This window comes from Hyperolius riggenbachi, chromosome 9 (assembly GCF_040937935.1).
Source record: "Hyperolius riggenbachi isolate aHypRig1 chromosome 9, aHypRig1.pri, whole genome shotgun sequence".
Lineage (NCBI taxonomy): Eukaryota > Metazoa > Chordata > Amphibia > Anura > Hyperoliidae > Hyperolius > Hyperolius riggenbachi.
In genome coordinates, this window is record NC_090654.1 from 88,693,153 (window position 1) to 88,715,469 (window position 22,317).

The following is a 22,317-nucleotide window of genomic DNA, read 5'->3' on the forward strand; positions in this document are numbered from 1 at the left end:
TGATTGCCATTACTGATAATGCAAAGGCTCTTGCACGTGCTGTCGCTTTAAAAGTTTAACTTTGTCAAGGTGCACTTAGCAGTCATGCTGAGACACTTGGTTTTAGGGCCTTGCAATATCTGATAATGCAAAGGTCCCTGCATGTGCTGTCACTTTAAATGTATCAGGAGGCTCTGGACTGGAACACAATTCCGAGAACGTCCAAATTTCCGCATTAAACATGAAATTCCGGTTCGTTTCCATTACCGAAACAATTGTACTTACGAAATCAATCAGAATTACAATTTTGCATAATTCTGTGAAATTACGTATTTCAGATTACCCTTACGACTGCAATTTCGCATAATCGTAATTAGGTCATTACACTCATCACCACTTTCAGGACTGATGTACAGATCTGTGTTAATATATGTACAGTATTTTTCTACTGAAAAGTGTATTTAATTGACTCTAAACTTTATTCCAATCAATGAAATTGATATGTTTCTTGTTTTCAAATGTTAAAATGAAGGAAAACTAATGATAATAGAAAGGACCAGTGTAGTTTGAACGATAAAACTACATCTTTTGATTGTGAATTCTTTGAGGTATGCATGGCGAGGGGCGTGGCGGGGGCGTGATTAGGGGTGTGGCAGGGGCGTGTCTAAAAGTCTCCCACCTTTGTTATCTCAAAAAGTTGGGAGATATGTATACAGTTCTTGTGCTCCCCTAATCTACTAATAATTGTGCCAGACTATTAATTCTATCTAATCCCCATAAATACAGTAGTTTACTCACATTTATTACGCCAAACTAAATTTACTCACCAAATTCAACTTTGTATTCCCCTACACCTGCCAATATCGTATCAATCTAATGATACCAATCAGACGCGTTTCACATTCAAAACCATACCTTTGTGCTGCTTATTAATGCCAGTGACTCTGTAACAAACTTACCTGGAGTGGTCTCTGCAAGCTGCTCTGAAAGTTTGGAGCAGCTGGAGGAAGCTTCCTCTTCCTCTTTGATCAAAGGCATCCCTGGCTTCCCTGTAGACATGAATCAGAATGATGGCATCCCTGGCTCCCCTATAGATGTGGGTTGGCGTGTTGGTTCGGGCAGGACGTGCGCAGCTCAGAGCTGTCTTTATAGGCTGAGGAGGCGTGTCTGATGGGGTGTCAGCGGTGATGTCATCAGCTGACACCTTTTTGCAGGAGGTGCTGTCATTTCTGAGGGCTGGGCTTGTGCTCTGCCTCCTGGGTATTTAAAGAGGAACTGTCGTGAAAATCGTAAAATTTAAAACACATACAAATAAGAAGTACAATGAGCAATGCATTACTTTTCTCCTATGTTGCTGTCACTAACAGTAAGTAGTAGAAATCTGACATTAACAACAGATTTTGGACTAGCCCATCTTCTCATAGGGGGGGGGGGGGCGAGGGGTTCTCAGGGTTTTCTTTACTTTTAAAAGCACTTAGTGAATGGCAGTTGCTCCGTCCAACTGCCAAAAAAGTGTGCAGCGAGCAGGGAGGCTGGCCAGCATCTTTATGTAAATCTTTTTCTGGGAATGGCTGTATAAAGAATAAAGGCCATGCTGATAATCCCCTATGAAGAGATGGGCTAGTCCAAAACCTGTCAATAATATCAGATTTCTACAACCTACTGTAAGTGACAGCAACATGGGAAGAAAGTAATGTATGGCTCATTTTACTCTGAGAGAAATGTACTACTTATTTGTATGTGTTTTAAATTTTAAGATTTTCGACAGTTCCTCTTTAAGACCAGAGTATTCACTTGCTCGTTGGCCTTGATACTATTCAGTTTGCTGGTTCTTGGCCTAGCTAGTTAGATTCAAGAGCTACATTAATATATTGTGTAGACGCACAATATATATGTACTCTAGTTAGTCAGTCTTGTATTTTGTAGTTATACTATATATTATCGTAATATATTAAAGTAACATCTTATTGTATATTTATCTGTGTACTGACTTTTGCCTGCCTCTTGACCTCGCTCTTGTCTCGTCCTTCTGTACCACTGCCATCTGGTACACGTGTTCGACTCGGCCTGTCCCTAACTTTGTTATTGCCTGATCCTTACAATACGACTGACATCTGACTTATGTGTATGACCCTGCCTGTTTATTGACTACGATATTGCCTTGCTACTCTGTACCTCGATGCCTCTGACTTTGTGTACGACCATACCTCCCAACATTCTGAGATGAGAAAGAGGGGCACTTAAGCCACGCCCCAACCACACCCCTGATCACGCCCCCATCACACCCCTAGTCACGCTTACCATAAAGATTTCATAAGAAAAATATGTTTTTTTATAAGTCAAAGCACACCAGTCCTTTCTATCCTGATTCATTTTCCTTCATATTATCATTTTAAAATTAGTAATATATCAATTTATAAGATGGGAATAAAGTTTAGAGTCAATCAAACACATTTTTTTTTGTAGAGAAATATGTATATTTACATAGAAGGAGGGACAAAGTCCTGAAAGAGGGACAAATGAGGAGGAAAGAAGGATAGAGGGACAGGGCTCCCAAAGAGGGACAGTTGGCAGCTATGTACGACTATGACCTGATCCTGACTACGTTTTATGTACTATTGTTTGTGTATACACTTGTACGTTACCTCATCACGTATCAGCGTGATAGACTAATTTTACAGTACATCTCCATATTAGTAATAATCCAAATTTATTTTTTGTGCCAGTGGAATAATTTACCTTCTACTAATACACACCAACCGTGTTGCCATGCGTTAGATGCTAAGCCACATATAGTGCTGTGTCTTCCTCCTCTCTTACAATACAATACAATAACATCTGGAAAGCACTTTTCTCCCATAGGACTCAAAGAGCATAGTTATGTCTCAGATCAAGAAAAGGTTGCAGGCTGGACTGTGTTACAGAGGGAATAGTCAGGTGTTCATAAATGCTAGACTTAACAGGTGGGTCTTCAGTTTGGACTTAAAGAGAAACTCCGACCAAGAATTGAACGTTATCCCAATCAGCAGTTGATTCCCCCTTTTACATGAGAAATCTATTCGTTTTCACAAACAGACCATCAGGGGGCGCTGTATGGCTGATATTGTGGTGAAACCCCTCCCACAAGAAACTCTGAGTACGTATACTTGGCAGTTTCCTGTCTGTGAATCTTGCTGCATTGTGGGAAATAGCTGTTTACAGCTGTTTTCAACTGCCAAAAAAAGCATGCAGCAGCTACATCACCTGCCAACAGTAAAAATGTCACCATGTAATAAATGTCAGCATGTAAATCAGGGATTTCAAAGATTTAACAATGGGCGAACACTGACTAAATCATTTATACATAATTATTGTAAAAATGAAGCACTTTTTTTATTACATTATTTTCACTGGAGTTCCTCTTTAAAGAGACACTGAAGCAAAAAAAAAAAATGTATGATATAATGATTTGTATGTGTAGTACAGCTAAGAAATAAAACATTAGGAGCGGAGACATAAGTCTAATTTTGTTTCCAGTAGAGGAAGAGTTAAGACACTCCAGTTGTTATCTATGCAAAAGAGCCATTGAGCTCCACGACTTTAAAGTCGCACAGAGCTCTGTCTTCTGAAGCTTGTTATCTCAAATGTCAGTCATTGTATCTTCTTTTTGTCTGCAGAGAAGGGGTACAAAACTTCACTAGCCTGCTCTGTAAAATCATTTAGAATGCTGAGTAGTGTTTAAACTGCAAAAATTAGAGAATGATGCAATGTTATAAAAAAAAAAAAAAACTATATAACTGAAAATAAAAATATGAGAATATTTTCTTTTCTACTAATGTTCTAGTAATTATCCATACTACACACAACCAATTCATTATATCAGAATTTTTTTCCCGCTTCAGTGTTTCTTTAAATCCTTCAAGGAATGCAGTTGTCCTGATTGGGTGTGGCAGGGAGTTCTAAAGTGAGGGGGCAGCAAGACAGAAGGGTTGGTGTTATGTGGCAATGGCATGGTTGGCTAGTTAACAAGCCTTCTGTGCTAATTGCGGCCCGGGCGGTGCAGGTCTTTGTTTGGAAGGCCTGTATAGAGAATATTGCAGTAGTCCATCCTTGATGTGATGAAGGCATGAACAATGGTTTGAAGATCCCTTGGCGGTATAAGGTATAATTGCAGTATTCCTTAGTTAAAGAAGGAATGTTTGGCCTGGAAGAAGCCGCAGTCTGCGGCGAATCGCGACGGCTTTGCACGCTTGTGTCCTGCTCACAGTGAGTCACAGACCTCTCCTGGTAAGCCACCCTCACTCACTGGCATTGCCGCTGTGTTTTTCTACTTAGGCCCCGTTCACACTTGCGTTTTGGCAAGTAAACGGACCGGATCCTGATCGGATCCGTACGGGTCCTATCCGGATCCGATGCGGATCCGGTCCGTTTGTATGCGTATTTCATCCAGCGTGAACGCGGCTGCCATGCGGATCCGTTGATTTAAAGAGATAACACACTATATAAATTCCAGGGGTGTGGGAGGTCAGCAGAAGCGCTGGTATCATTGTTTAAGGGAGCGCGAGGAGTGCAGATCCTCCCTTGTCTACAGAGACTGCAGTTGGGACCATGGATCCAGTGGTTGTGTACTCATTTTACCTGGGAATTGTCTCCTTTTTGATTTTCACCTACTATTATGTGGGGAGAAGGCGTGCTCCTTGCAGGAGATGGTGGGTGCATCCGCTACTAGCCAGGAGGCAGAGGAAGGGAGAGCTCCAGACCCTCTACCGGAACCTGAGACGACACCCAGAGAAGTTCTACAGCTATACCCGGATGACCATACCCCTGTAAGTATCCAGACCTTCCATCCCTACCCCACAACACCTTACCCCTGTATACCAAAACAACCCACCCTCACACCCCTGTATACCAAAACAACCCACCCTCTCACCCAGGGCCGGGCCGAGGCATAGGCTGGAGAGGCTCCAGCCTTAGGGCGCAGTGTAGGAGGGGGCGCACAATTTATTCAGCTGTCATTCCTAATTGTGTATGAAGCAGAAAGAAATAAGAAAAGGGGATACATAGCAGTGACTGCAAGCCAGATAAATAGATATTAAGGTGTTGGGGAGGTTGTGGGCCCTGTGGCCCTCTTAGTCTAAAAGCAATCAGTGTGTGACAGCTGGGGTGGGAGGGATGGAGGGGCGCACTTTGGTGTCTCAGCCTTGGGTGCTGGAGGACCTTGTCCCTGCTCTGCTCACACCCCTGTATATCAAAACAACCCACCCTCACCCCCACACCCCTGTATACCTAGCTAAACACACCAGCCCCAACCTCCACAAAACCCCTAAACACACCTCCCCCATCCTCCACCCAACACCTTGTCCCACAGCAAACTTTACAGCTTCTTCCTTTCCATCTCCTGTCAGGTTTGATACCCTCTTGGAGATGGTGAAGGATGACCTCAGGAAGAAGGATACCACGTTCAGGAGAGCAGTCACACCACAAGAACAACTACTGATCACACTGAGGTATGTAAAACCAAATTGTTTTATTGAAAAAAACAACAACTTTCCAACATGGAAACATTCTTCCAACATGGAAGACAAAATATATATAACTTTTATATATACAATGGAAGTGTTGCGCCACTTGTGACAGCAGCTGATTCTGATTAAGGGTATCCCAATGCCTCAAAATTAAAATCTGGTTAAAAATATCAGATAGCGCTAGTAAATGGTAAGTATTAAATGACAAAATTTAATAAAAATCATAAAAATTATACAGCTTAATTGTTAATTAAAAACTAGATCATTGCTGAATGGTCTTTGATCTGAATTGTATAAGCAATCATTGTAATTAGCTCTTAAGGATATTAATCCGTTTAAAGTGGTAGTTCTGAAGCAGAAGATTGATTAAGAGAAAATCCTCTTCAATGGAAGACGCTCAATAGCATAGTGTGCACTTGCAACTTATGAGTTTGATGATTTGATAGTGTGCATCAGTTTAAACGGATTAATATCCTTAAGAGCTAATTACAATGATTGCTTATACAATTCAGATCGAAGACCATTCAGCAATGATCTAGTTTTTAATTAACAATTAAGCTGTATAATTTTTATGATTTTTATTAAATTTTGTCATTTAATACTTACCATTTACTAGCGCTATCTGATATTTTTAACCAAAATATATATAACATTTGACATTTGCAGTATTGTGACCCAGGTATAGTGTCTTTTGGGGACACCAGGCCCTAAAGTTAAGTACTTTAAAAACCTAACCACTTGCACGCGGTCCTCTGAACCTTGGATGAAGGAGACAGGGCCGGAAAAGGCTTGCCTCTTCCCTGTCCAGGTCTCCTTCGTCCAAGGTTCCAAGGGTCACGTGCAAGGGTGAGGAACAACTAGAGGGTGAGGAACAACAAACGGCAGAGGGTGAAGAACATAGCTTGTGCAGAGGTGAAGGGCATAGCTGCCCTGAAGGCACTCTTGTGACCCAGGTGTAGTGCCTTTTGGGGACACCAAGCCCTAAAGTTAGGTACTTTAAAAACCTAACCACTTGCACGCGGTCCTCTGAACCTTTGATGAAGGAGACAGGGCCGGAAAAGGCTTGCCTCTTCCCTGTCCAGGTCTCCTTCGTCCAAGGTTCCAAGGGTCACGTGCAAGGGTGAGGAACAACTAGAGGGTGAGGAACAACAAACGGCAGAGGGTGCAGCACATAGCTTGTGCAGAGGTGAAGGGCATAGCTGCCCTGAAGGCACTCTTGTGACCTAGGTGTAGTGTCTTTTGGGGACACCAAGCCCTAAAGTTAAGTACTTTAAAAACCTAACCACTTGCACGCGGTCCTCTGAACCTTGGATGAAGGAGACAGGGCCGGAAAAGGCTTGCCTCTTCCCTGTCCAGGTCTCCTTCGTCCAAGGTTCCAAGGGTCACGTGCAAGGGTGAGGAACAACTAGAGGGTGAGGAACAACAAACGGCAGAGGGTGCAGCACATAGCTTGTGCAGAGGTGAAGGGCATAGCTGCCCTGAAGGCACTCTTGTGACCTAGGTGTAGTGTCTTTTGGGGACACCAAGCCCTAAAGTTAAGTACTTTAAAAACCTAACCACTTGCACGCGGTCCTCTGAACCTTGGATGAAGGAGACAGGGCCGGAATAGGCTTGCCTCTTCCCTGTCCAGGTCTCCTTCGTCCAAGGTTCCAAGGGTCACGTGCAAGAACAACCAACGGCAGAGGTGCAGGACATAGCTTGTGCAGAGGTGCAAGGCATAGCTGCCAAAGGTGTCTTTTGGGGACACCAGGCCCTACAGTTGAAGGACGTTGAAAACCTAACTACTTGGACATGGTCATCGGAACCCCTCTGAACCTTGTTCGATTGAGACGGGGCAGGGAAAAGGTTTGGATAAAGCCCTGTGCTAGTCTCCTTCCTCCAAAGTTCAGAGGGATTCAGAGGACCATGTCAAGGAACAAGAGTTATAATTTGTTCAAATGTCAGGGTCTACAGCAGTTGAGAAAATGGGAGGTGGTGTCTGTAACTCGTGACTGTCTTGGGTGCTGGCCGTGGAGGTGCTGGACCCTGACAGCAGCGGTGTGTATTGACTTCCTCGGAAGCCAGTGTACGACTGGGATAAAGATTGCCAGTGGGGCACCAATGCAGGTTGAGAATGTCTAAAGGTTGGCGGTAGGATCAATGGCGTCTCCATGTGTTGTTTTATAGCATCGAGTACACTGGAATGGCATGCCATTATGTTGTTGCTTGGCACCTTTTCAAAGAACGGTAGGAGAGACATGGCTGTGTGGAATGCCGGGTGAGCCTGCAGTTTCAACAGTTCACTACTGTGCTGATGCATCTGCTGCATCATCTGCTGCAGCTGTGCCACCGCTTGGTGAGGTTCCACACGCAGCTGGTCAAACTGTGCACTGTACACCTCGTGCATCATTTTTATTTCTTCCCGGTGCTCCTCGTGCCTCATTCTTATTTCCTCACGGTAGTGATCGTGCACCGATTGTAACTCAGTTTGCAGTGAATGAATGTGACTCTTGTACTGTTCTATTAAGTGACCCCTGTCCCCATCCTGCATCTGCCTGGTAATGAGTGCCTCGTGGCTCTGCAGGATGCCGAGAAGTCCGGAGACAGCACCGGACATCTCGGCTTCCGTCTCCCTTCTGGTTGGAGGGTGGACAGGGGCCACTCGACGCCTCCCGGTGGGGGTAGCCTCTTCACCCCGGCCTCTGCCTTGCATAGGGGTTGACCTGCGTGGCGGTTGCTCCTGCCTTTCCTCTGCCGTTTGTTGTTCTGGTTCTGTTGTCTGAGCTGGAGGAGATTCATCAGTAGGAGCTGGGGCACTCAATCCTGCCACCTCATCTTCCATGTCTTCTTCCACATAGAGGTCAGTCGGGTCCCTTTCTTCCGCATGTAATGACTGCCTCCTCCTTCTCTCTGGAATATAATTGGCATCCATAGTCTCGTCATCAAAGTCCTCGCTGGTGTCCGCTGCCTCTGCCTCTTCATGTTCTTGTGCCTCAAAATTGTCTTGAGTCCTGTCGTTAATAAAAAATATATTGGTTTTCGAAACATCACATACAATGTGGCCTAAATTCACTGAGCTTTGTCATACATTTAACAAACACTTTTTCAACCTACATTATTTTAATTAGCAAACGTTTGAGAAAGTGTTCGATAAATATTTGATACAACTGTGTGAATTGAGGCACGTTTTGTCAATACATAATCAAAGTCATGCTAGTTGTCAAAGTCATGGTAGTTGTCTGTCAACGTCATATACAATGCCTTCTCAGTTCATGTTCACAATAGTGGTACTTACTCTCGAGGTTCCACGCTTGCATTTAGGAACGTAAGTTGTTGTGCAAATTGGTAATCCTTTCTTTTGGAGGACCCACAGCCACTTCTTTCTTCCTCTGCTTTGCGCCGAAGAAATTTGACATAGGTGTCACGGATACTGCGCCATCTTAACTTGTACTTTTCACCTACAAAGACATAAAACATTGATTGTGATTATTTCTCTTGTAGGTACATCTCAACTGGACAAACATATACATCGCTACACGTCACATTTCGGATTGGGAAGAGCACGGTGGCAGGCATCGTGGTGAGGACCTCAAAGATCATTTGGCGAAGACTGAGGTCCACATACATGCCAGTGCCAGACACCCAGAAATGGCAGGAGATTGCCCAGCGCTTCTGGACCCAGTGCAAGTTTCCGAAATTGTGTTGGCGCGCTGGACGGCAAACACATCCGGATCCAGAAACCTGTGAGGAGTGGAAGCCATTACTTCAATTACAAAAAATACTTCAGCATTGTGCTGATGGCAGTGGCGGATGCAGACTACAACTTTGTCTACGTGGATGTGGGGTCATACGGAAGTTGAAATGACTCTTCCAGCGTACGGCCCTTTACAAGCGTATGGAGCAAGGCACACTGCATCTCCCTGGTGACAGACCATGGCCTGGGACAAGGGCACCGGCCTACCCCTATGTGTTTGTGGGGGACGAGGCCTTCGCCTTGTCCAACCATATGATGCGGCCGTACCCAGACAGGGGCCTTGATGCCAGGCAGCTCCAATTTAACGCTCGGTTGAGCCGAGCATGGAGAATGGTGGAATGCACATTTGGGATCCTGGTGTCAAAGTGGAGGGTGTTCCACACGCCAATGCTGTTAAAGCCGGCCAACGCAGTCGACATGGTGAAGGCAGCGTGCATCCTCCACAACTTTGTGCGCCAGGAGGAAAATGACACTCCGGAACCCCCAAATGTGCTTCCACTACTGGCGTTGAGGAGGTATGCCACCTGGCCAAGGGCAGTGTCCCTCCGCAACAGGGACCTACTGAAAGACTATTTCCATACCACGCCTGGACGACCCTGAGTAATTTTTTTTTCAATGTACTTTATTTAGTTATTTAGTTTTTACATTGTTATATTTGTTCTTTTTATAAGTTTTTAATGTAATATTTTTACATTTTTTTAACATGTGCAATAAAAATTTGTTTTTCATTTTTCAATGGTCCACCGGAATGTTTTTTTGCGATCAGGAGCATGCGTGTCTAGGCCACAGGATAGCACTTGCGGCCCAGGCACGCATGCTACAAGGGTGTGCCAGGGCCACAGTTGGCAGGGCACAGGTGGGTATGCCACAGGTGGGTGAGACACAGGTGTGTAGGCCACAAGTGGTTGGGACACAGGTGGGTAGGCCACAAGTGGGTGGGACACAGGTGGGTAGGCCACAAGTGGGTGGGACACAGGTGGGTAGGCCACGACACAGGTGGATAGGCCACAATTGGGTGGGACACAGGTGTGTAGGCCACAAGTGGTTGGGACACAGGTGGGTAGGCCACGTGACAGGTGGCTACGTGACAGGTGGGATACAGGTGGCAGGGCAACAGGTGGGTAGGCCACAGCGCAGGTGGGTAGGCCACAGCACAGGTGGGTAGGCCACAGCACAGGTGGGTAGGCCACAAGTGGGTGGGACAAAGGTGGGTAGGCCACGTGACAGGTGGGTAGGCCACGTGACAGGTGGGATACAGGTGGCAGGGCAACAGGTGGGTAGGCCACAGCACAGGTGGGTAGGCCACAGCACAGGTGGGTAGGCCACAGCACAGGTGGGTAGGCCACAAGTGGGTGGGACACAGGTGGGTAGGCCACGTGACAGGTGGGTAGGCCACGTGACAGGTGGGATACAGGTGGCAGGGCAACAGGTGGGTAGGCCTCAGCACAGGTGGGTAGGCCACAGCACAAGTGGGTAGGCCACAGCACAGGTGGGTAGGCCACAAGTGGTTGGGACACAGGTGGGTAGGCCACAAGTGGGTGGGACACAGGTGGGTAGGCCACAAGTGGGTGGGACACAGGTGGGTAGGCCACGACACAGGTGGGTAGGCCACAAGTGGGTGGGACACAGGTGTGTCGGCCACAAGTGGTTGGGACACAGGTGGGTAGGCCACAAGTGGGTGGGACACAGGTGGGTAGGCCACAAGTGGGTGGGACACAGGTGGGTAGACCACGTGACAGGTGGGTAGGCCACGTGACAGGTGGGATACAGGTGGCAGGGCAACAGGTGGGTAGGCCACAGCACAGGTGGGTAGGCCACAGCACAGGTGGGTAGGCCACGTGACAGGTGGGATACAGGTGGCAGGGCAACAGGTGGGTAGGCCACAGCACAGGTGGGTAGGCCACAGCACAGGTGGGTAGGCAACAGTACAGGTGGGTAGGCCACAGCACAGGTGGGTAGGCCACGTGATAGGTGGGTAGGCCACGTGACAGGTGGGATACAGGTGGCAGGGCAACAGGTGGGTAGGCCACAGCACAGGTGGGTAGGCCACAGCACAGGTGGGTAGGCCACAGCACAGGTGGGTAGGCCACAAGTGGGTGGGACACAGGTGGGTAGGCCACGTGACAGGTGGGTAGGCCACGTGACAGGTGGGATACAGGTGGCAGGGCAACAGGTGGGTGGGTGACACATCAATAGCAAATGTGAAAAACATAAAAATCAAACAAAACACATATGAAAAGACAAAAGCCCCCCAAAAGAAAACTTGTAGTCGACATACCCTCTGCCGTTTGTTGTTTGCGGGTCAGGTTGTCAAAACCCTCCACATACAGTTTTGCAATCTTCATCCACATCTTTCGGCAAATCCACACATTGCTGTGGTCCTTGTCACCCTTGTCCCACAGGGCAGGTATCACCTGCACCTGTAGAATCAGGTCTTCAGCTGTGAAGGGCCTCACCTCCCTCCCTCAGCTCCAGCCGAAAATCACTGCTGCTCCACTCCATAAATGCTGGGCCCATGTGTGCACATCCAAAATGGCCCCCAGTACCATAGAGAATGCATAGGAAGTGGGGGTAGAACATCCTGTTTTTATACCCAGTGTGTTCTGTGTTTCCGTTTGCCATTGGCTTCAATTTCCGGATGCTGCAGTCAGGCTCCGTTCCGGGTGCATTGGCCGGAGATCCGGAGCCAAAAAATAGCACATGTTGGAAAAGAGTCCGGATTCTGGATCCGATCCGGATCCGATACGTACGGAACGGACGCGTGTGAATGTCCGCATAGACTTACATTGCTATGCGGAACGTACGTTCCGTTTGTACAGTATGCGGTCCGGATCCGATCCAGAAAATCCTGATAGCGAACGCTAATGTGAACTGGGCCTAATATACCCTTTTGGCATACAAATTAAAAAAGATCAGTCCCTAAAGGTGGCCATACATGGTACAATTTTTCATTTTTTTTCAATTAGATAATTTAGTTTGATTATTCCGTTAGATCGAATCTAAAGATTTTTCCAGCATGTCCGATCAGATTTTTCTCGAAAAAACGGGATAATTTCTTGATCGAAAAAAAAAATTCAACTTTCATTCGATTCGATCATTTAGAGCGAATAAACGGGAAAATCAAACGTTTTTATTGTATCATGTATGGGCACCATAAGGTAACTATTTACATATATATTTTTTATTTTATTTAGGAAACTATGGAAGAGGGTGGGAGTTAAAGGGTTAATTTTAAATGTAAGTATGGGTCTTTTTATTAAAATAATAGTATGTAGGTGTAATTTTACTGTGTGTAGGTGCAATTTTACAAGATGTCCTTGCGCATTATTTCCTATTAGCGTACTGTAAGGATCCGCTCAGCTGGCTGCACAGGCAGACAGCTGTTTGACCATTCCTTATGTCTGAAGGATGCAGGTCTCTGGAAAGGAGACCTGGCTTCATCTTGCAACTTTCAGAGTTGCTTTGCTGAGGGATTTGCATAGATGCAAATTGCCCAGCTGTCCCCTTTGAGGGCTGGCAGTATAAGACTATGTTTCCCAGAGTCCTTGGCTGGTCATTCCTTCAGGGTTTGTTGAAACACTCCTAGAGTGTCAGCCATGCTATATCTTGTCAAAGTTATCTTAGAGTAATTCCTGGGACTGCACTAGGCAGTTTCCCTAGTGCAGTTAGATTGTATATCTGTTTTGTCTGTCTGTTGCGATTGTCCTGTCCCAGCGGTGGTCGACAGGAAATCGTTCTGTTTGTCTGGGTGCTAACCGGAGCAGTGGTTGCTACCGGTAGTCCCTTCTGATCTGTCTTTCTTGGATCGCACTAGCCTCTAGCGGTAGTGGCAGTGGATCCTTCTGTTCTGTCTTGTCTGGATCACACTAGCCTTGCGCTAGCGCTGTGGATCCTTCTGATCTGTTTTCTTGTTCCTGAGCTTAGATCGCACTCGCTCTGACGGAAAGAGCAGTGGGTCTTTCCTCTCGTATTCCTGTTTTCCGTTTGTTTGTCTTGTCTGATACGAACGCTTGCTGTAGGCTCGGTGAGGTAACCGCTAAGCAAGCGCTTGCGTTCTTTGTTTTGTGTTTGTCTGTCGGTGGTTAGTTAGGCATGCTTGCCTCTGTTGTGCTTAACACGCGGAGACCGCACTGTAAACGCGTTCGCTGTTGCGAATGAGTGCGGTGTTCGCGTCTAGTTAGCGTTTGTTATTTTCATTACTTCTCATTGTCGTTTGCTGTGCCTATGCTACTCTCGTGCCCTGTCTTGCTTCAGCCTTGTGTCACCTTTGGCAGTCGCCTCTCTCGCGATTACGTTCCTACTTTTGTTTCTGCTGATGTGTGTTCACCGTCGCAGGGTCGCGACTAGATTGGTGAACACACATTTATCCTGTACCTGTGCTCTTTCTCTTTAAGGGCTGTTCAGCCCCGCATTGTCTTGATCTGTACAATCCCCATCTGGCATCTGTGGCCGTGCAGCGGTTGTACTCGTCTGCACTCCACAGCGCCATCTGCCGGTGGGAATTGCCCTCTACTGGTGCTTGCACTAAAGCTGGGTTCCCCCCTTCATACGCTTGTGGAGGATTTCGGGCGTGTCAGTGCACGCCTTGTGCGCTGATCACGGAGACGATTCCGCAATCATTACACGTACTATAAGCAGGAAGTAATGTGTGGATGTGTTACTCTGTAAGATACAATGGCACAGGCATCATTGACATGGGGACTTAGATTAATGAATGGGAACCGCATTCCCATTCATTCATCTCACCTTTAATGCGCAGCAGTGAGTAAATGCGTCTTTGCATGGGGGGGGGGGGGGGCGTTTGGGGGGGGGGGTCAGGTGGGGGGATTCCTGTTAGGGCTTGCTGGGCATGGTGTCCTAAGTGTGGCCTGGTGTCACCCCTGTAGCTGGCAGCCTTTACTCACCTCCCAGGCTCCAGCAATGAGCCACTGTGGACACCTCCGCTCTTGCCGGCATCCCCTCTCACACTGCCAGTGAAGTCATAAAGCCGCGACCCGGGACTTACATCACAGCGAGCGGGGATGCTGGCCAGAGCACCGGTCGCCATGGGAACGGCAGGAAGATGAGTGGATCCTCTTCTTTCCCCCCTACCAATGCAGTTCTTATAGAGATCACTACGATCCACCGGCGATTGTAGTGAACACGTGACCAGGAGCCATAAGTGATGGATCCTGGTCACTGAATGGAGATGTCAGCTGTCATATGACAGCTTAATCTCCCCCTTAAGTGCGCACGATCGCGTCGGGAGCGGAAACGGCGGGCGACGTAGGATTTAATATAGGCGTTTCCTATAAAAGGTTAATTGGCTTCCACCTAAATTGGCCCTAGACTACAATACATACACTACTCAATACAGACATATAACTATCGTAGGGATTAGATTGTGAAAATATACTCTGTACAGTGCTGCTGAAGATGTCGGTGCTACATAAATTAAATACATAATAGTAATAATAACTATTGGCGGTTTTTATCTATCCCCTGTACTCAGAGCTTTTCTCTTTCAGGAAAGAGGTTAATGGCTGTAATTCCTTATCAGTGAAGGTTCTGCTCTGTTCAGACTAGGTCAAGACTGGAGAGAAACTGTCACTTGCATATTTGCATGTCAACTCTTTCAGGTAGAAAAAGAAAAAAAAAAAGCAACATAGCCTAGATATTTGTATGCTTGGTACTGTACATATACATGTCTATCTCATCATGTCACAGCTTGATAGAGACACTGAGGACTCCTGGTGTGAACACTAGCTCAATCTATCAGGTAGACAGAGAGAGTTGGATTGCTGCTGCTCAGACGGGGAAGGGGTGGGGGGAGTTAAGGATTGACTCCAGATTGAAACCGTAGCTTAAAATGAAACTCTACCGTAAATTTCAATGCGTAAAAAGACAGAATGACACTGTGATTGGTCCTCCTCCTTTTTTTTATTTTTTTATTCTTTTACTCAATACAGCATCGGCGAGTACCTCTCACCACACTATAGGGCACCTCTCACCTACAGATGAGACAATCACTTAGCAGTATTTTCAAGTGCAGAAAAATGCCATGGCAGTTTTTCAGAAGGGGGGCATTGTTATTAAAGGGCTGTAGAACACCATTCACTTTTCAAGCTTGATGATTCTGCAGTGCAGTATCCCTTCCTTTAAGTCAATTTCTGGCAATTTTGCTGCCCCAGGCAAGTCAGAAAAATTCATAAACTGCAATATACTAAGATCAGCCCTGCAGTGCCCCTTCCTGCTGGTGTCACACCAAGCATTTGCCTGTCCTGCCTATGCCCTCAAACCTCTCTGCCTTCCATCCAAAGAGGGTTAGTGTCCATTCACATCACAGAAGACTCCATAATTGCAGCCTTGGCTCAGAAATGTGGGGTGGTATGGCTCAAAGTGGACTTTTAACATTTTAAATCAAATCATGACTAAAACTAAGGTGTTCCACATTATTAATGTTATTGTTATGATGTTATCATTATTTTATGGCTGTGTTGGTGTATTGCTGTATTTATTTATTTATTTTTTATTTTTTTTGTACAGGTTTTTGGCCTTGTAGGTCTGGTCGTATTTTTGTTTTTAGATTATGCACTACCACAGTCCACATGTGCCAGGAAGCAGTGGTCCTACTTCTTTTGCCAAAGACAGGAAGACCTTGTCTTGCAGGAAGTTGAGATTGTTCTAGAACAGAAGGCGAAAGAGAGGAGGAAGGCTTTTGTGGAAGATTTGGTTCACTCTGCTTTGGATCAGCTGAAACCTGAGAACTTTTGGGAAACAAACGATCTTGTGTGGAAGTATAAACAGATGACACTAAGAAGTTGGTCAGAGAATAGTGATGGTGCTATGAAGCGGAAACACGAGTATGATGCTATAGAGCAGGAACACAAGCATGATGCTACGGAGCAAGAAAACAAGCATGATGCTATGGAGCAGGGAAAAAGCATCAAATTCTGAAGGAGTAGGCAAAACACCAAGGCAAAACAGACTGCCGGTTTCTTAACCACTTGAGGACCCACCCTTTACCCCCCCCCCTTAAGGACCAGCGCTGATTTTTGTGATCTGTGCTGGGTGGGCTCTGCAGCCCCCAGCACAGATCAGCTGGCATGCAGAGCGATCAGATCGCCCCCCTTTTTCCCCCCTATGGGGATGATGTGCAGGGGGGGTCTGATCGCTCCATGCTGGTGGCATGTTGCGGGGGGGGCACCTCAAAGCCCCCCTCCGCGGCGACATTCCCCCCCCTCTCCCTCTCCTACCTGTCTCTCCGGTGATCGGGGCTGCACAGGACGGATAGGCTGCACAGGACGCTATCCGTCCTGTGCAGCCTGTGACAGGATGTCCGCTGTCACATGGCGGCGATCCCCGGCCGCTGATTGGCCGGGGATCGTCGATCTGCCTTACGGCGCTGCTGCGCAGCAGCGCCGTGCAATGTAAACAAAGGAGACAAATGTCTCCTGCGTTTACATTTAGTCTGCGAGCCGCGATCAGCGGCTCGCAGGCTATTCACGGAGACCCACTCCGTGATCTAACAGGAAACGGCCGCTCGCGTGAGCGGCCTTTCCTGTTTAATCAGGGAGGCACCTGGCGACGCAGATCTGCGTCGCTGGTCCTCCAGCTACCACTTTGCCGCCGCACGGTATGAGTGTGCGGTCGGCAAGTGGTTAAAGAGAATCTGTACTCTAAAATTCTTACAATAAAAATCATAACATTCTATTCATTATGTTCTCCTGGGCCCTTCTGTGCTGTTTATGCCACTCCCTGCTGCAATCCTCACTTGTAATTGCCAGTTTTAGGCAGTGTTTACAAACAAAAGACATGGCATGTGATAGGCTGAGAGGAGCTCAGTCTGTGACTCACACAGCCTGCAGGGGGCCTGGAGAGGGTGTGCATAGCTTCTATCCTATCACATGCAGAGCTGCACATTACAGCCTGCCTGAGCCCGACAAAGCCGTCAGAGGAAAGAAGATAAGATTAGATAACAGAGATAATACAGCCACTGTGCAACTAGGAAAGGCTGCAGTAAGCCAGACCACATTAGAACAGTTATAGAAACTTATAGGATAGAAGAACTAAGGCTGAAAATTTTGTTACAGAGTCTCTTTAAAGAGAATCTGTATTGTTAAAATCGCACAAAAGTAAACATACCAGTGCGTTAGGAGACATCTCCTATTACCCTCTGTCACAATTTCGCCGCTCCTCGTCGCATTAAAAGTGGTTAAAAACAGTTTTAAAAGTTTGTTTATAAACAAACAAAATGGCCACCAAAACAGGAAGTAGGTTGATGTACAGTATGTCCACACATAGAAAATACATCCATACACAAGCAGGCTGTATACACCCTTCCTTTAGAATCTCAAGAGATCATTTGTGTTTTTCTTTCACTCTGCAGCTATCATCCACTGAAGTGTCAGGCTGTTTCTTCCTGCAGAGTGCAGACAGCTCTGCCTGTATGTATTTCCTCAGTATGTGAAAGCCCAGCCAGCTCTGAGGACGATTTATCCAGCTTGTAAAAGATAAGAGAGAAGAGAGAAGCTGCTCTAATCTAAATAATACACAGGCAGTGTGCATAGAGGGGCCTGGAAGGGGAAGTTCATAGCAGAACCACAACACTGAAGAACTTGGCAGCCTTCCAGACACAGGCTGACAAGTCTGACAAGAGAGAGATAAGTTGATTTATTACAGAGACTGTGATAGTACAAAGTGCTGCAGTAAGCCAGAACACATTAGAATAGCTTTTGGAACTTGTAGGATGATAAAAAAACAGGATGCAATTTTTGTTACGGAGTCTCTTTAAATAGGCAGATATTCATCCAGAGAATAAAGGTACCCACCCTTAGCAGATGAGTCATTAGATAGATCCCTCTCTGATCCAGTTCAGTGTAAATTCTTACCTCTCCGCCGGCATGGCTGCTGGCCTCCTCTGGTGTACAGCATCTCCAGTCTAGACCAAACTCTACAACTGATTTTGGACAGAAATCAATCTCAAGATTAATCAGGCAGCCATGTTTCAGCGCCTATTCTCTTCTGAATCAATAAAAAGTTTGTTTAATCTGCAATATTGAATAATGTAAAGGCACCTAAAGAACAATCAGGCATGCATTAGGATTCATTCTCTAGCCATATAAAATGATTTATAGGTAGGATGGTGTCTTCTCTATTTCACTCCTAGCTGATGACCAATAACAACAGACAGGCTCTCAGTACAGGAGCAGAAGGTCTGAGGCCTTGTACACATGCTAGAAGAAACTTGGCCGAGGCATTTTGTTCTGCGAGGTCTTTGCTGAGAATCTAGATTCTAAGGAGTCTACAGCTGTCCCACAATGTCATTACTAACAAACTAATTCTGCTCATACTTACCCACTTTGACAGATGCCACTCCTCCGTGCATAGCCTCGTCATCTGAACTCTACTCTCCATTGAACAACATAGGCAGCTTGGTACAGCAAAGTAGAGTCTCTGTGCAGTGCTCATTCACTCATTCCCCAAAAAGATGCCCTACCAAAAAAGAGATGCCCTACCAATTAAGCAAAACATTTTTAAAGGCAAGATTCATGTGTTGTGTGTACAAGGCTTGAAATAAATATTTGGTAGAAATCAAAGGATAAGATTACTAGTAGTCACTGTCTTTCAGATTATACCTTTAAACCAGTTAATTCAAAAGAACCCAAAATAATGGTATGGTCATTATTTATTTATCCAATGGTTTGAAACTAAAAAGTGTCAGAAGGCAGGTAAAGTTACCTTAACCACCTGAATCAAGATGCTAATTCAAAAAAATTACAAAACTGTAGATAGTCTACCTGAAGATACAATCATAGTCCATCCCTACTAGATCTTCAATCTTTTCAGGGCAGAACTAGCCCTAGATGATACCTGCCAGATTTCTACATGGTCTTCTCTATCCCCCTGCTTCTACAACAACAACGTGTTTTGTTGCTGTTGCCGCGTTTAGCCAGTGCGTTTGTTATTTTCCTTGGCGTTCTGATTGTTATTGTTTGCTGTGCCTTTTTTACTTCACCTATGCTCTGTCTTTACTCAGTCTCGTGTCACTATTAGCAATCACCATTCTGGCGATTGCTTTCCCACTTGGTCTTCGCTGGTGTGTGTTCACCGTCGCCGGGTGGCGACTACATTGGTGGACATACATACATTCTGTCTCTGTGCTCTCTCTCTCACTAGGGGCTATCTTGCCCTGCATTGCTTCCCCTCGTACAATTCCTAACTGGCATCTGTGGCAGTGCAGAGGGTTTATTCCTCTGCACTCCACAGCTCCATCTGCCGGTGGGAATTCCCCTCTACAGGTGCATTGCACCAAAGCTGGGTTCTGTTATTCAGACGCTTGTGGAGCATTTCCGCAGTGTCAGCGCACAGCTTGTGCGCTGACCTCGGAGATAATTCCCCAATCGTTACAGTATGACCAGCCAAACCGAAATTCCCAGTGTAGAGGGAATTTTAGATTTGTACGATTTTGTCAATTATGGTTCTAATACCTTTAAGAGGTTTAAAAAACTAGACTCTGAAACCAAAGAGGACTTCCTGTCTGAATGTGTAAGATTCTTACTGAATCCTACCTTTCAAATTACTGATCCGTCCACATGGGCTCTCCAACTGGCTTGTGTTCTATTGCAGGGGGATCCGTTTTCGTTGGCTTATGAGGTTTTGAAAAATCATTCCTGGAATCATAATCCTTATCAGTTTCTTACATTGATTTTTTCCCATTGGTTTAAACTGCCTTGTTTGCCATTTGTTCTTGATGAGTGTGTACCTGCTAATCAATCAGCTGTTCAATCCCTTCCATGCAAAACCATTCAGTGTAACAATCAGTTTAATGTCCCTGTATCCAAAGCAACTACAAATGAAGAAGTTATTTCTGTAAAGTCTGAAATGTGGAACACACTTGAATGTGATAAATCCAGGGAGACTTCTCAGTCTCAGGTTTTTTTTTACCCCAAGCAAAAGCATATGCGGAACCTACGATAGGCAGAATTATTCACTATATTAAAGGATGAAGAAAATCTATGCATGTTCCTGATCCCAACCCGTATGAGAATTACCTTGATACAGGGTTGTTTGAGCCTCCATTTGCTCCGTGGGAGATTGGGGCTTTGATTGAGGAGTTCGAGATTGATTGGAAGGTGTTCTGCGATTTTTACATTGCAGAAAGCGAAGAGATTCTTAATGCTTGTGTTAATTCTGTGTACACTTTGATTGAATCTGTTGAGTGTGACAAATGTTTTGTGGATCTGGTGATTTGCATGTGGCAGACGCTTTTGGATGAATTGCGCACACACCAACCAATTGACTCCAATAAAGAGACACCGTTATCGGATGATTGTTCCTGCCTTTCTGGGGTAAAGCAAGTGAGTTTAGACACTGTGCGATCTGAAATGAATGGGTGTACTACCGTTGTTGACACCTGTGTAAATTCTGAGAGATTCTTCCCTGCATGTGTGCAGCTTGAATCTGTGCGATCTAATGCCTGTTTCCCAGGCGTTCCTGTAGATTATGATCCTTATGAATGTGTCAGTTTTGTCAAAGATATGTGGGATCCCTTGTCATTTAAAAACAGATCTTTTTCTCCCAGTAATTCTTTAAGATCTTCCATCTATGATCCTGCTATGGGGAAAATTCCTAAACTATGCAGCCTCAAGAGTAATATTAATATGACTAATAAAGTTTCTCATGTTGTTGTCACAACTTCTTCTGCAAATAAATCTATGTCTCGCTCTGTTCACACCTGTAAAGGCACGTTGCCAGATGACAGTTGTTCCAGTTTCTCTGTCCTGAACACTTTGCAGTCTGGTCCACAGATTGCGGAGGCTGGCGCTTTGGAAGCGTCAGTTTCACAACCTAAAGCAATTTTGGATTCGCAAATTTTGCGTTCTGACTCCTTGGATTCGACATTGTTAGCCAAGTCTAAGGGTGAGACAGCGCTTTGGTTTTGCGAATCTGATACTGAGGGATCTTTGCTCTGTCCAGAGAATGTTTCTGTGAGCCTACCCTGTACCATGAATGAAATTATAATGTCCACTCGCACTGACATTTGTGAGTCCCTTTCTTGCTCTGAAGAAAGTACTGACTTTCCACCCTGTACTTTGGATGAGTCAAGGTTTCCTTGCATAAAAACTCCTGCAGGGAGCCCAGAGGCTTGTCTAGGTATTACCACTAGTCGCATCTGTTTTTCTGCCATTTCAGAATTGCAGTCTGGTTTGACTGCTATGAAGGATTCTGCCTGCAGTGAAACTAGACTCAGGCAGGGAGTCAGTGTTGGTTCCACTAGATATTCCTGTGCATTCTGTTCATGAAAATGGAATTCAGGCCCAGCGTATGGTAAAACCATCCCTGGGACATCTGCCCTGTCTGCAGAATGTATTTGATGTTCGGCCCTGTAACATGGATAGTTCAGAATCCTTGATTACTTTGTCAGAAAACTTGGTAAATGATGCTCCTGAGGTTTTGTTTGATGTCCTGGAGGTCTCCGAGTTCCTCCCAAAGGGTGCAGAACTTTTAGCAGGTGCCTCCTGCCCCGCAGGGCCGTCTGAGGTATTGCCCATTTCAGTAGGCATCGCTGACATATTGACTACTTTTGCAGCTCTTGTGGAGCTTCAGTCATGCGTAGTCAATGATGAGTTTTGGTTAGATACCATTACAGTCACAGAGACTTCTAAATCTGAGTTCAAGTCTTCTTTTGAAAGACCTGTACTTGTGACCACTACTCGTGATGTAGAAAAGAGAGAAATCGAGAGCCCAATATGGTGTAGTATGTCAGAGATACGAAGGGAAATGAATAAGTGAGATGGTTATACTCACAAACATGGGTTACCGCTCAGGCAACCACTGTATAGGCAGGTGAGGAGATTAGACCTGCCCTCACTCAGGATTAAGAAGTCGCTCTCTGTAGATCAGAAAAAATGGGGTAGGATAACCCCTCCACCTGGGGTGGACTCAAGTATACTGGTAGGTGATCAGAGGCGCCAGCAGAATAAAATTGATATAAAATTGTTAAAAATTGCCGAGAGGGAAAGTGGTGGACTTCCCCTTAATAATTAGACACCAAGGTCTGTCATCAAATCAAACGAATACATTTATTCAATAGTACCCCAAAATCTGCAACGCGTTTCG

General features: G+C 45.7%; 1 long non-coding RNA gene across 1 annotated transcript in view; it reads left to right on the forward strand.

The window, feature by feature from the left end:
- LOC137532546 (uncharacterized) overlaps positions 1-16,912 on the forward strand; it is a 28,747-nt gene extending 11,835 nt beyond the window's left edge. The window contains exon 2 of the long non-coding RNA XR_011023953.1: positions 15,742-16,912. This is a non-coding gene — a long non-coding RNA (uncharacterized lncRNA). The remainder of the gene's footprint in view (positions 1-15,741) is intronic.
- Positions 16,913-22,317: the final 5,405 nt, after the last annotated feature.